Below are 14377 nucleotides of genomic sequence, written 5' to 3' on the forward strand. Positions count from 1 at the left end.
GGAGCCCAGCAGGTCGAGGCTGCGGTGGCCGGGAACGGCCACTGCGCTCCAGTCTGGGCGACAGAGTGAGACTCCAACTCAAAAAAAAAAAAAAAAAAAAAAAAACAATGCCCAGGAAAGCATCCTACACTTCCTCCTCCCACCACCCCTATCACCCATTATCCCTGATGCTTTCTCAGTCCTAGACCCCCCTCCTTTTGAACAACTCTAATTCTCTCCAGTCTGAGCTACCTGAATTCTTTCCTTCTAGCTTGATTTTCCTGGTACTTCCCAGATCTGTGGCTATCTGTTTACAAGACAGAGACTTTGGAGTCCATGAGTGGCTAAAGTGTTACAAAATGTATTAGTTTATTTTACTTTTGATTCAACTTAAATTGTCTCATTAGCTAGAGAAACTATGGTTCTCCAGATTCTCCAACTATACTGGAACCCTCTGAGCCACAGAAAGTCCAGGCTAAGAAGACTCATTTTTTTCTTAATTACAGACAGTTCTCCCCCGTCTCATTTCTACCTTCCTTCTGACAGGAAGACTGCAATGAAGGCAAAGTGTTTGCTTTCAAAGGGCAGACATTATCTGCTGGTCTCATATTAGCACAGTCCTGAGCCTCTAAGGGATAATGACAGTACCAGGCATAATCCATCTCCTCCATCCCAGATCTTATGGGGATACAAAACTGGAATTTTAAGTTTATGATCAAAATAAGGAGTCAGTTTATTCTGAACTTTCAAAGCCAACTTATATGAATTAACAGTCACTATTAATGCTGGGTGGGGGTGCAGCACAACTCATGGAGTGTTTGGATGGCTTCCAAAATGAATCTTAGAGTGGCCAGCAAAGCTTTAAAATAGTTTATTTAAAAAGTAAATTAGAGAGAGAGAGAGAGAGAGAGAAAGAGAGAGAGAGAGAAAGATTCACCTTCCCAAGGTGGCGGAGGAGGCCAAAGCTAAGTAAACATGGTGGCCATAGCTCAAAGAACCTTGTGGAGACACCAGAGTTTAACAAAGCAATGGCGACTGCCGTTTTAAGTTGAATGCCTTTTAAGCCTTCCCTTTGATGGGAGCAGATCTTTAAGGTGATTGGGTGATGGTTTTTTCCATGTCATCACAAAGGGGCAGGTAAGCACAGGTACTGGCATCAGGTGATAGACGGCAAGAAGACAGGTGGGTTAGTCACATGACTGCTGCTTATTGGGGTCTGTGTCATTAAGGTAAGGAAGGGCTGATTAGGTTAACTTGTTGACAAAACAAGCTGGAGAGAGGATGAGATTGAGCCTTTTACCTTCGAGAGGGAAACCGACTAATTTTTAGTACCGAAATGTCGGACTATCTTACATCTGATGGGATTTTCTTTTGATTAGTGGAGGGAATGGGGTAGGCTGCTAGCTTTGAATGCATTCAAATGTAATTTTAAAAATCTCTGAATGCTTTCTAAAACCTACCTATGAGAAAGTTATCTATCTATGTCTAACCTGTGCTACCTACCCTGCCTCACTATCATATCATCTCCCTAATTAGGCTATCCCTAACTCTTCTGATAATAATAATACCACCAACAACATAGTTAATGAAAATTCACTATTTTCTAGACACTGTTCTGAGCCCATCTTAGTCACAAGACATAAATGAATGCTATTCATTGACTGATTCTGACTTCAATAGCATCAAAAATTAATTGGTCAAGTTCACTCTGCATGCTCAGTGTTTGATAAGAAAAGTCATTTCTTTAGTCACCGAATGACAATACATAAAGACCAGAATAAACCCATGTTTAATTTTGGCTTTAATAAACAGATAACATTCGTTGAACCATTGCTATGTGGCCAGCCCTTATATATATCTCATTTAATCCTCATAACACCCTCGGAAGTGGGTATGAAGGTATGCTATAAAATTATGATGGTTTTGCTTCTTCCCAGCAACTATACTTGAATCTCTAGAAAACACACACACACACACACACATTCACAGACTAGACATGACCCAGAGTTCTGTGTCACATTATCATCCTATTAATGTCATTAACAGTTTTCTCCTCAGCAGTCAACAAAAGAAGGTTCACTTGCCTTTGAGTAGTAATAAAATTACCAAGCTATTAGGATGATGTAGTAACCAAGAACAAGTTCAGAACGGAGGATCATTTTTTGTAATAGTGAACTGAGAACACCACAATTAGGAAGACATGGTTACTAACACGACAAATGAACAACTTTCTCTGAGAAAATCTGCCTTATTTTGTTTAGAACAAGACCATGATTGTTCTGAGACGGGACCATACCATTGTCTTCTTCATACCAGAAGCCTCCATGATGGAATGGCTGTGGTTCAAGGTTAAAGTCAAAGCTATGGGTGGCCCATATTCTCCTACCCCTTATATCTTTCTATGCCAAGTACAGAAGCTGAGCTAGGAGAGCCAGCCAAGGAGAAACTGGTCTATCCAGCTTCTGCCCATGTATTTAAATCTTTGACTAAACAGTAACATACATTCCCCCTTTTTCAGTGCCATAGCAATTCACTGGACATGTTATACCAATGTCTAAAGCGACCTGTCTATGTCTACATGTCCCTGAAACAGACTCGCCAGTCTGAGTTCTGTCTTTTCCATCTTCCTAACCCAATGGTTTCTCATACAAAGCTGGAGTGAGATCTCACATTGCCCTCCCTCCTCATTCTTTCACCTACGCACACAGTGAGTGAATGAATGACTGTGAATGGTATTCTCCTTTGTTCACAGCTTTTGTATATCCTCAATGACACGGAGGTTCTTGGCTTTCCCTCCCATCAGGATCCTCCCCTCCCATGAGAAGCTTCTTACCATCAATATATTCTCCTAGCGCATATTTATCTCTGTGAGTGTTTTTATCTAAACGGACAGTCTTCTAATTCTAAAAACCTTGCATGCATTCTCTCCATCTCTGACTCTGTCTCTCTCTCACCCTCTCTCTCTGGGTCTATGTTAATTTCCACCTTCCTCTAACCCTTCTTTCTTCTCTGCCATCCCAGACATGCTCTAGTCAACTAGTAGATTATTGTACTGGTTCTATCCAGCACTCTGCTAGGGTTGGGTGACTCCAGTGGGGGTGTGTGTGGGGGGGGGCACCAGTTCCTCAGACTCTGATTTAGACCCAATCTTCAGAACGCCTTGATGAGACTGTCATGTGGGACAGAATCAAAAGACTTGCCTTGGCTCATGTAGATTACATCTATTGCTTTTCTCCTATCTCTGTGACCTATCATTCTGTCATAGGAGGAAATTGAATTGGCCCACACGAGTTTTTCTTTACGATACCATGCTGGTTGCTACCCAGCTCCTCAGGCCCTACTGAAAGATGGAAAATTGATTGCCAGATGTTGTTTTGGTGTCTTCCTAGGCACTGAAGGTGACTGATGATTCAATGCAGGTGGAATTCACTTTATCCAGTGCCTGTTTCTTAGAGAACTTGTGCAAATCAAATTTCATACAAATTTAATTTTACTTCCTTCCTGCTTTTTTTTTTTTTTTTTTTTTTAAATACCTGATTTCAAATGGAGACTTAATGGTCTGTATCTCTTAATGTTAGTATTATAATGCTATCCTCCTTCTATCCTCAGGCACTCTGGGCTCTAATGAGATTTTTTTTTAATGTACAAATACACTGGGTGAGCTACAACAAATAGGACATATTAGTATGTGCTAAGCTGTCACACACTATAGTAAAAGCAGAGCATCTTAGAGGGTCACTACACTTTTTATAACACTTATGAACCAAATGTCATGCTAAATGCTTTATAATTGTTTTTCTCATTTAATCCTCCTAATACCTTTCTAGGTGGTAGTTATCTTCCCTAATTTTAAATGATGCCACTAAACCACAGACACTATGTATAACTTGCTCCAATTCACCCAGATGTAAGTGTGGATACAGGACTGAAAACTTGCAGATATGAACATATGTTACTATTTTCCCTTTTACACACAAAAGGCAACCTGCCACACACATTTTTTTATGTCGATTATTTTCTGAACAATCTCCCTTGGAGATCTACCTAAAACAACACATAAACAGTGGTCATATTCTTTTTTCCATTACATAATTATGTTTATTTTGGATGAATGGACCATACTTATTTAACAAGTCCTCTAATGATGGACATTGGGTTTTTCCTTAATCTTTTGCTATTTCAAGAAACAAACAAACAAAAAATCCCCGCAAAAAAAAACCCCCAAAAACCAAAAAAAAACTTTTACGTATTATTTCACATAATATGAAGCATAAATTCCAAGGATGGAATTTCTCTATATTCTCCGAGTGCTAGATGAATTTGCAAGTTTGTAACTGTTACTATTGTTTCCAAGTAGACATCTATAGGAGTTGTGTAAATATATGTTCCCCACTCCCAGCATCAAATGAGAATGCCCGTTTCTTCATGGTCTCACCAACAGAGTGTATTCTCCAATAGTGAATTTCTGCAAATCTGATAAGTGAAAAAGACAAACCAAACAAGCAGTATCTCAATATATTTTTAATTTACTTTTCTTTTATTAAAAATCAAGTGGAGCATTTTTTATATGGCTAAAAAACTGTTTGTATTTTCATATTGGTAATTATTTGTTTATATTCTTTTTGTTTGTTTGTTTTCCTGTTGCATTGACTTTTCTTTTTCACAATTTCTGAAACTATTTTTGTGTAAGGGAAATTGGGCCTCATGTGAGTTTCAGAAGCTTCTTCCACCAGTTAACCAGTGGTCTTTCTACTTTTTCTCCCATGCAGAAGGCTTTTATTTTCATGTTTGGATTTACCTTTTTCTTTAATGACTAGACTATTTTCAATCACAGTTTTTTGTTTGTTGTTTTTGAGTTGGAGTCTCACTCTATCGCCCAGACTGGAGTGCAGTAGCACGCTCATGGCCACCGTAGCCTCGGCCTGCTGGGCTCAGGTGATCCTTCTGCCTCAGCTTTCCAAGTAGCTGGAACTACAGGCAGGCGCTACCACACCAGGCTAATTTCTTTGATTTACTGTAGAGATGAAGTGTCGCCAAGTTGCCTGGGCTGGTCTCAAACCCGTGGGCTCAGGCAATCCTCTCACCTCAGTCTCCCAAAGTGCTGGGATTATAGGCGTGTGCCACCGTGCCCAGCCTCAGTCACAGTTTTTAAAAAAGTCTCTCTGCTCCTAGGTTATAAAGGAATTTTCCCATGTTTCCTTTTAGGACTTCTCTTTTTAACATCATAAACTTTGATTTGTTGTAATTTACATTGATGTGGGCTCAAGATATCAATCCAACTGCAATTATATGTATTTGTTTTAGGCTGCAACCATGTTTACTGAATGATCTATTTTCTTCTTCACTGACTGAGATAGTGAATTTTCATACACCAAATTTCGACTATTTAAACTCACTATCTGGAATTTCCATTTTTTTTCCAGCGATCTCTTCATCTATTCATAAAAAGGGGCCTCCCCCTAAAAAACAGAATTATCTTTTGGAGGGTGAGCTCTTTGCAGTATCCTCAGAATTTGTTCCCCCATAACAAACGGTCAACCAAAGTTTTTATCTGGAAGTTTTTAGAAGGTTGCATCACAATTTGTGGATGAAACATCCCAAGTTGTGGCAAACAGGTCACTGGTTCCTCCACATGACTTCACACTTACCCACACCACATTGAGTGGCTGCGTGTTCAGCAGTTTTTTATCAAAAATGGCATGACCCTATCCCCACCCTCCCCATTCACCCAATCTTGCCCTGAGCCACTTTTTTTTTTCTGTTTCCTAGGATAAAAAAGTCCTCAAAGAAAAATGTTTTGCTGATGTGAAAGATGAAACAAAAAATGACAGAAGCACTAAAAGGCATCAAAATTGACGAGTTCAAAAACTGTTTCGAGCAGTGGAAAAAAGCTTCTCGAGGGGTGTATCACATCAAACGAAGAGTACTTTTAAGGGGACTGAAGTTTAAACATGTAAGAATAAATTAAAAATTCTGAATAACTAAATTCTGGGTTTTGGGAATGCAGCACATTCTTAATTTCTGCAGACACACACCTTAATTGATCTTTTTATAAGGTGTTCATTCATTGTCTAATTTATTTTTGCATATGGTCTTTAGAATTAATATGCCTGATTCTATAAATTTGGTGATATTTTTATTGACATCACAATACACATATAAATTGACTTGAGAAATCTGTCATGTTTATGCTATTGTGTTATGTTGTCCAAGCATGTGGAGGTTTGTCCTTTCATTACTTATAGGCTTCCTCTGCAGTTTTCAGGAGTGGTGGAAAGTTTCTTAACAGGGGTCATATATAAAATAAAATGTTTATTTTTATGTGTTTCCATTTTTGCTGGCTACTATTTTTAATGAATGTTTTCTAAAATTCAATCTTCTAACCAGCTATTTTATAGAAATGATTGATTTTTTATATATTGATCATATACTGCTACATAACTCAATTTTCTTTGTCGTGATTGTTAAGGTGTTAGATTTTGGGCTAAGCTTAAAATATTTTGTCATGGCTGGGCTTGGTGGCTCAGCCTGTAATACTAGCACTTTGGGAGGCCAAGGCAAGAGGATTGCCTGAGCCCGTGGGTTCAAGACCAGCCCAGGCAACTTGGCAAGACCTCGTCTCTGCAATAAATAAAAAATTAGCTGGGCGCAGTAGCACGCACCTGTAGTTCTGGTTACTTGAAAGACTGAGGCAGAAGGATCGCTGGAGTCCAACAGGTCAAGAATGAGGTGGCCATGAGCATGCCACTGCACTCCAGCCTGGGCAATGGAGTGAGAATCCAACTAAAAAAAAAAAAATACACACACACACACACACACACACACACACACACACACACACACACACACATATAGTCACATAAGAAAAAAATTCATTCATTTTTTGAGTGTGTATACATGTGTATTTAATAAAGAATGAATATTGAATTTTGTCAACTTTTCCCTTCAGTATCTGTGGTGATGATTGATCATATAATTTTTTACCTTTATACATTACTATAACGAGTTATATCAATACATTCCTTTGTAAAACAATAAATCCCACCTCATCAAAAACGTATTATTCTCTTCACTGATGGCTGCTTTCTGCTTAGTCACATTTTACGCAGGATTTTAAAAGTATGATCTGTAAGTAATATTCGAGCCGACAGGGATATAGGTTGGCACACCAGGGCGAAAGCCCCTGCAAAATGGGTGTGTTTGCTGGTGCTCTGTGAGACCTGCATCACCTTATCCTTTCCCAACGCTGCTAATGTCCTCGCAGGCAACCTGGCTCCATCTCAGACTTTCTTATCCATTCTTATGACGTCAATGAAGTTTACAGAGTGTCAAGGAAAAGAGGTTAACATTAATTTATTTCTCCTTCTTGTGTTTGGTGTAATTGCTAAAAGGAGAAGAAGAAATATGCTGTCATACACAGTCACCTTCAAACCCTCAAGGTTCATTTTCTACATTTGGAACAAATGTGGTCTATTTTTACGTCCCATTATCACAATTATGTGTGGAATCATTGCTGTTGCTTGCATATTTGTTTAATCCTTTCTATTCTAGAATGCCCTTAGTTACCATCTGTAGGTAGATGGAAACCTATCCACCATAATTACTTTAAAAATGTCAGCCGGGCTCGGTGGCTCAGCCTATAATCCCGTGCCTTTGGGAGGCTGAGGTGAGTGGATTGCCTGAGTCCATGGGTTCGAGACCCGGCTGGGCAGGTGAGACCTCATCTCTACAATAAATAAAAAAATCAGCCGGGCGTGGTAGCGCGTGCCTGTAATTCCGGCTACACGGAAGGCTGAGGCGGAAGGATCACCGGAGCCCAGCAGGTCGAGGCTGCGGTGGCCAGGAGCGGCCACTGCACTCCAGTCTGGGCGACAGAGTGAGACTCCAACTCAAAAAAAAAAAAAATGTCTGAACAGATTTTGAAATGTACGCCCATGGCAATACATGTGTGTTTGTTTGCACTGTAAAATATTTAAACAACATAAAATTCTATTAAATAAAAAGTGAAAATCTCCCTCCTTCCCTCATCTGCCATATTTGCTCTCCTCTCCAGAGTTGATACTGTTAACCTATGTTAAATACTTTTTGAGGTTCTACTCTTCTCTGCTTATCTATATGAGGGGTGATCCCAAAAACCCCGGAATTATTTTTTGGAGGAGGGGAGCCCTTGTAGTACAGGCTTCCCCTGCTAAGTAAGTGTTCAAGAAACCCATTGGCATCAGTGTGCCAGCTAGCATTGCTGTGAAAGGCTGTGTTGGGCTTAGGTGAATTTTTTATTTTTGGAGAATCGTTCAATGTTTTTGCCCATTTCTTGATGGTGATTTGCACAAACAACCTGCCCACACCATGAGTGTTCAGCAGTTTTTGACCAAAAACATCATGACTCCATGCCCCACCCTCCCTATTCACCCAATCACCCCATCACCTGAACCACTTTTTTTTCCTCTGGATGATAAAAGTCCTCAAAGGGAAATGTCTTGCTGATGTGGAAGAGGTGAAACAAAAAATGGCGGAAGCACTAGAAGGCAACACAATTGACGAGTTAAAAAACTGTTTTGAGCAGTGGAAAAAGGGTCTCAATAGGTGTATTGCTTCAAAGGGAGAGTACTTTGAAGGTGACTGAAGTTTAAGCATGCAAGAAAAACTACACAATGTTTTATAAATTCCAAGTGTTTGGGGTCCTCCCTTGACCACGTCTATCATGCATTATTTTATTTTATTTTATTTTATTTTATTTTATTTTATTTTAAAGATGAGGGTACTATTCAGGATCAGGTAGATAAGTGGTCATTGCACAGGTAAGTTTTGGGCTTCCCTTTGGTCCCCACTTCACCTGGTTTGAGATCAGGTACCCTAATTGATCTGATGTGTCCATGCTTCCCTCTCCTGGCAGTGTCCTGCTACTGCCAAATCTTTTCTTATAGCATTATGATAAATGTTCAGTGTCTGCTTATAAGTGAGAATATGTGGTACTCAGCTTTTATTTCTGTGATAGATCACTGAGTATGACAGACTGTAAATCCATCCAAGTTGCTGTAAATTCCATAATTTTGTCCTTCTTTATGACTGCATAATATTCTACCATGTATAAAAAGATACCTGCACACACATGTTTATTGAAGCATTATTCACAATAGCAAAAACATGGAACTAACCATGCTGCCCATCAAAAGTGGACTGGATTAAAAAAATCACGCATAATTTTTTGACAGAGACGAGATTCAATGAATATCCTCACGTATACGTCATTGTGTACATCTGTATGTCTGTGAGAGATGCTTATATTATTGTGTCAAAAGGTAGCACATTAAAAAATTTCTATAGTTATCTATTTTTCTCCAGAAATGCTTCTTATTATTATAACAATAATGTCATAATAATAATTAACAATCCTATCATGAAATTACCCATTTTTCCACATCATTTCCCATAATTGAATATTGTACATTGTTTAATTTTTGGTATTTTCATTTTTAGTTTGCATTTCTCCTATTTTTATTGAAGTTTAACATGTTTTTCATGTCTATTGACCATTTATATTTCTTTTCTAGATTTCATTTTACATCTTTTGTTTATTTTCAAATTATTAATGATTTGTAGGAGTTCTTTTTTTTTCTGAGTTGAGGTCTCACTCATGCAGGTTGGAGTGCAGTGGCATCTTCATGGCCTGGGCTAACGTGATCCTTCTGCCTCAGCCTTCTGCATAGCTGGAACTACAGGTACATGCCACCATTCCTGGCTAATCTGCTTTTTTGTAAAGACAAGGTCTCGCTATGTTACCCAAGTTGGTGTCAAACTCCTGGGCCCAAGCAATCCTCCTGCTTCGGTCTCCCAAACTGCTGGTATTACAGGCATGAGCCACCATACCCAGCCTGTAGTAGCTCTTTATATGCACTGGAGATTAATCATTAGTCTGTTACATATGCCATAAATAATTCTTTCCAGTTCGTCACTCAGTTTTGCACCTTAAATTTATCATCCTGAAGGTTATCATTTTTTATGAAATCAATGATCTCCATCTTTTTTCTTTGTTGATTTGTTTATTGTTAAATTATAATCACCAAGTGCAACTACATCTAGTAAATATTCTGCCAAAAAGTCAGCATCCAGCCTTGCCTCCCTAGCTTTGAAGACTGACAACAATGAAACAAAACCTTGTTGCCAGAATTCTCAAGATGTGAGAACACTGCTTATCCAGAAGCCCTTGTAGTTACTGAAAATCTTGTTCAAGTGCTTGATACTCATGTTCAGTACTCCCCTGCAGGATAGTCAAAGAATCCGAGTTCTCCTTTACTGACTAAAAGATGATGGAGAATGACCCCAAACTTTTTTTTTTTTTTAGTTGGAGTCTCACTCTGTTGCCCAGTCTGGAGTGCAGTGGCCATTCCTGGCCACTGCAGCCTCGACCTGCTGGGCTCTGGCTATCCTTCCACCTCAGCCTTCCAAGTAGCTGGAACTACAGGCGTGCGTTACCACACCCGACTAGACCCCAAACTTTCAATGTCCATAACTGAGGATTTCAGGAAGATGAGTTTGCACTGGGACATTCTGTGAGACTTGGCATTTCTTTTTATTTTATTTATTATATGTATATATATTTTAAATAATAATTCTCATCTAAAAAACGTGTGTGTCTTTTAATGGAAAGCAGCATGCAGATTATTAACTGAAGACATTAAATGAATTGCATTTCATTTCATTCTAGATTTCCTTCATTCGCTGTTTTCCACTGAGATACCTTTCTCTGTCTCTGTTGGTTGTATCAGCTTCCCCCTCAAAAAAAAAAAAAAAAGTCTGCTGTTTCCAGTCTGTGGTTTCCAATTTTGTTTCTTCCAAACTAGGCAATCTCCCTGTGCACGCCTTGAGAATCTGGTCCAATTACTTCTTTTTTTAATGCCCTTCCCACTGGCAAAGGCCAACACTATTGTGACTGCTTGTACCATGGTAACATTACCCAGCTCATTGCATCCTCTCTTTTATGTCTTGGTAATTTTGCTAAGTGAATCCGTGGTCCAAGTCTTTGTGTTTGGTGAAATCTATATTTCTGAATCTCTTCATGTTAAAGAATGTTAACACTTAGTGTTTTAACACTTGTTGTGTGCTTTAGTGTGTTTTATGCTCTGTCTTGTATACATGTGTAACACTACTCCATAAACTCAGCAGAGACGATGATGCCCTTATCAATTTGACTTCTCACCTCTTCTCTCACACAATACAGATGTAGCCAAATTAAGATGCTTCGTAGAACCTTAACAAATCTTAGCTTGTGACTTGTAAAAAAAATGCCAGACTATCCTGTTGTAAGTTTTTTTTCTTTCTATCTTTCTGCCTCCCAATAACTTTTGCAACTCAATAAGCCCTTCATCAAGAAGCATGCACCTAAACTATACCCTTGGTTCTCAGTGTTAATTAACTTTTCTTAACTCTGAAGAAATGCCCTAAGGTTCTCTTTCTGACATGGAGTTAGAAGACCTCAGAGATGGGAGTCAGTGCAAGGTCTCCGGAGACGTAAATTTATAATTGAGGCTAGTGAACTCATGCAAACACACAGTTCAAGCCTCCCTTCCCACCCTCCCTTCATCAGCAAGGTGCTGGCACGTGAGACCATCATGGAGGAGGAAGCAAGCCTTACATTTAGAAGTTGGTCTCATACTCCTTGGGCCAGAATCCTAGTTTCCTGTTTTGTAAACTAAGGATGACAAGGGCCGTTACGTCTCTGAAACAGTGCAAGACACAGTAAATGCTCAAATGCAGCGTTAGTGATCACAGAAGCAGTAGTAAAGTCAAAGTATCCCTCATGATAGTCCTCAAAAACGAGAAATCGGGGAGATTAGACAGCTGTTTCCATGAACAATATTTATCTGGTCTCAGCTCAAAGATTACTCTTTCAGAATATAACAGCAGAATGCAAATGCACTCGTGTTCTGTTGCTGCTGTAACACATTATCAAAAATGTGGTGGTTTACAACAGAACACATTTATTATCTTACATTTCTGGAGGTCAGAATCCCAAAACAGGTCTCACTGTGCTAAAATCAAGGCATTGGCAGATCTGCTTTCCTTCTGGAAGCTTGGGGAAGGAATCTGTTTCCTTGTCTTTTTCACTTCTAGAGGTTACATGCATTCATTCCCTGACCCTTGGCCCTTTCCTCCATTTTCAAAGCCAGCTCTTCACATTTTCTCTCTCTCTGTTCCTCTGTTACTCTCTTCCACATTTAAAGGATCTTTGTGTCCACGCCAATAGTACAGGATAGTCTTCTTAGTTTAAGGTCTGCTGATTAATGACCATAATTTCATTTGTAACCTTAATTCACCCATGCCTCGAATGTAACATATTCACAGGTACCACAGTTAAGATGTGGGCATCTTTGAGGGGCTATTGCTCTGCCTCTCATAGCCAGAACTGCAGCTGAAAAGAAATCAGAAAAAAATTAGGGCGTTTTCATACAGAATCAGGAGTACAAAAACGAAAAATGTATCAGTGCTCCAAAAGTTTTGAAGTTTGTGTCACTGCAATTTTTCCTGGTGATCATCTCAAAAGAGAAAAATCCTCATGGCCTACATTTGAAAGCCACAAGGAATCAGCGAAGTGAAAGAGACTAAGTTCTACTTGGCACCCGCGTTTTCTGGGAAAGCAACCATTGAAGATAATCAAACAACAGTTGGCAACAAGGCATATGGAATGAGGGAGGAAAAAAAGACCAACTTAGTACCAGAGCTAGAGGGAAGGCAGAAAGTAAAGCCTCAGCTCTATTCCATGGAAGCCATCCCACCCCAGTCTCCTTTCAGCAAACCATTTGGAAGTCTAGGCTTTTCAGTAGTTTTATCATGTGCTTGGAGAAGCCACGCATCATCTTCCAAGCCTCATAATGTCTTACGTGGAGTTACTAAAGAAATCTGGATTTCTTTTCTCTTTATTTTTATTGATTTATATGTCATGGGACTCAAAGTAGATAGGTGAAAATCCAATTTGTTCCCACTTCTCCACTTCCAATGCTACCCAAGTTCAAATCCCACCCTCTCTTGCTAGAGCTGCTAAGATAGATGTCTATCCAGCCTCCTCGCTTCCTCTTTATGCCAACCCCGTCTCTTCTCCACACCAAAGCCAGATTAACTTCTAAAAATGAAGCCCAATCTTATCATTTTCCTGTTGAGAACTTTCGGACATTTCCTCAGACCTGTGTGACCACAGTCTCTGAAAGGCTCCCCTGTGAGCTGGCCACCTCACACCCCTCCACTCCCAACTTGCATGGCCCCCCCATCTGCTACCTTTCAGTTAAATGGTTTTCTGTCTGTTCTTGGAACACACCAAACTCAAAGGTCAAACTCAGGTCTTTGCACAAGCTATACTCTCTGCCTGGAAAACCTGCCCTCCAAACCCATGCCATCTCCACAGGACTGTCCCCCGCAGATCTACCTGGTCTGAGCTCAAAGTTCACCTCCTTCTCCAAGAAGTACAGCCTGCTGCCTAACCACTTACCCACACCTACACCCACATCTCTGACACTCTCTAATGCACTTTTGTGCTTATGTTGTCTTTACATCACTTATCTTCCTCTAAAATTCCCTTGTCCATATATTAATTTACAAGTTTGTGTCATCTGCACCTACGGCTCCCAGCTGCACCCCCCCCAACAGCACAATGTAAAAGTTGATCAATTAGGAGTCAACTCTGCCTTATTTGTGGCCATAACCTCGGGTGCCGGAATAGTGTCAAACACATAGTAGGGACTTTACATATTTTTGAATTAACATTTTTGAACATATAAATTAAAGGACTGCATCTATTTTACCAAAGATTCTTCATCATAATACTATTTAAGATAGTAAATAGACTCATTTATAATAGCACTTCATTTACATTTCATACCTCAGTTTCCTCATTTTTAAAATGAGAGCTGGATTAGATGACAAATAAGGTCCTTCTTAGCAATTATAGCTCCGTGATTATGATTCAAATAAAAAAGATTAAAGCTAATTTTCAAAAGGACAGTTGCTAAGTAAAGTGGTGTCCACCTCTGTAATTTAAAAAATGACTCATTTCTGTCTGATTCATCCAGAGTGGAAAGTGTCTCTTAACTCTTTCTCTGCAGGCCTCTCTGCCAAACTCTCTCCACAGCCAGGAGCAGTAGATCATGGGTCGGACAAAACTGTCCAGCAATACAAATGAATCATATTTTCACCAGACCAAAAGGTGAAGTCAGAGATCTGCAGAACAGAGGAAGATTTCACATGGCCTGTCACGCGGTTTCCAGGTATGAATACTTAGGTGGGTGAATTCTGGGATCAACACATCTTTGTTCTTCATTTCATTCCCCTACAACTGAGTCCATATCCCATTTCATTCTTCTCTTTATCAGACAGTCCAGGCTTCCTGGCCTCCCAGCTATGCTGCGAC

At 39.6% G+C, this 14377-nt stretch overlaps 1 protein-coding gene across 1 annotated transcript in view; it reads right to left on the minus strand.

The window, feature by feature from the left end:
• LOC103250289 (catenin alpha-2) overlaps positions 1-14377 on the minus strand; it is a gene marked incomplete at its 3' end in the record, with an annotated part of 499717 nt that overhangs the window by 366226 nt on the left and 119114 nt on the right. The gene's annotated exons all lie outside the window — the stretch shown is intronic.

The sequence above is a fragment of the Carlito syrichta genome, unplaced genomic scaffold (genome assembly GCF_000164805.1).
Source record: "Carlito syrichta isolate Samal-C Ts95f unplaced genomic scaffold, Tarsius_syrichta-2.0.1 Scaffold127890, whole genome shotgun sequence".
Taxonomy (NCBI): Eukaryota; Metazoa; Chordata; class Mammalia; order Primates; family Tarsiidae; genus Carlito; species Carlito syrichta.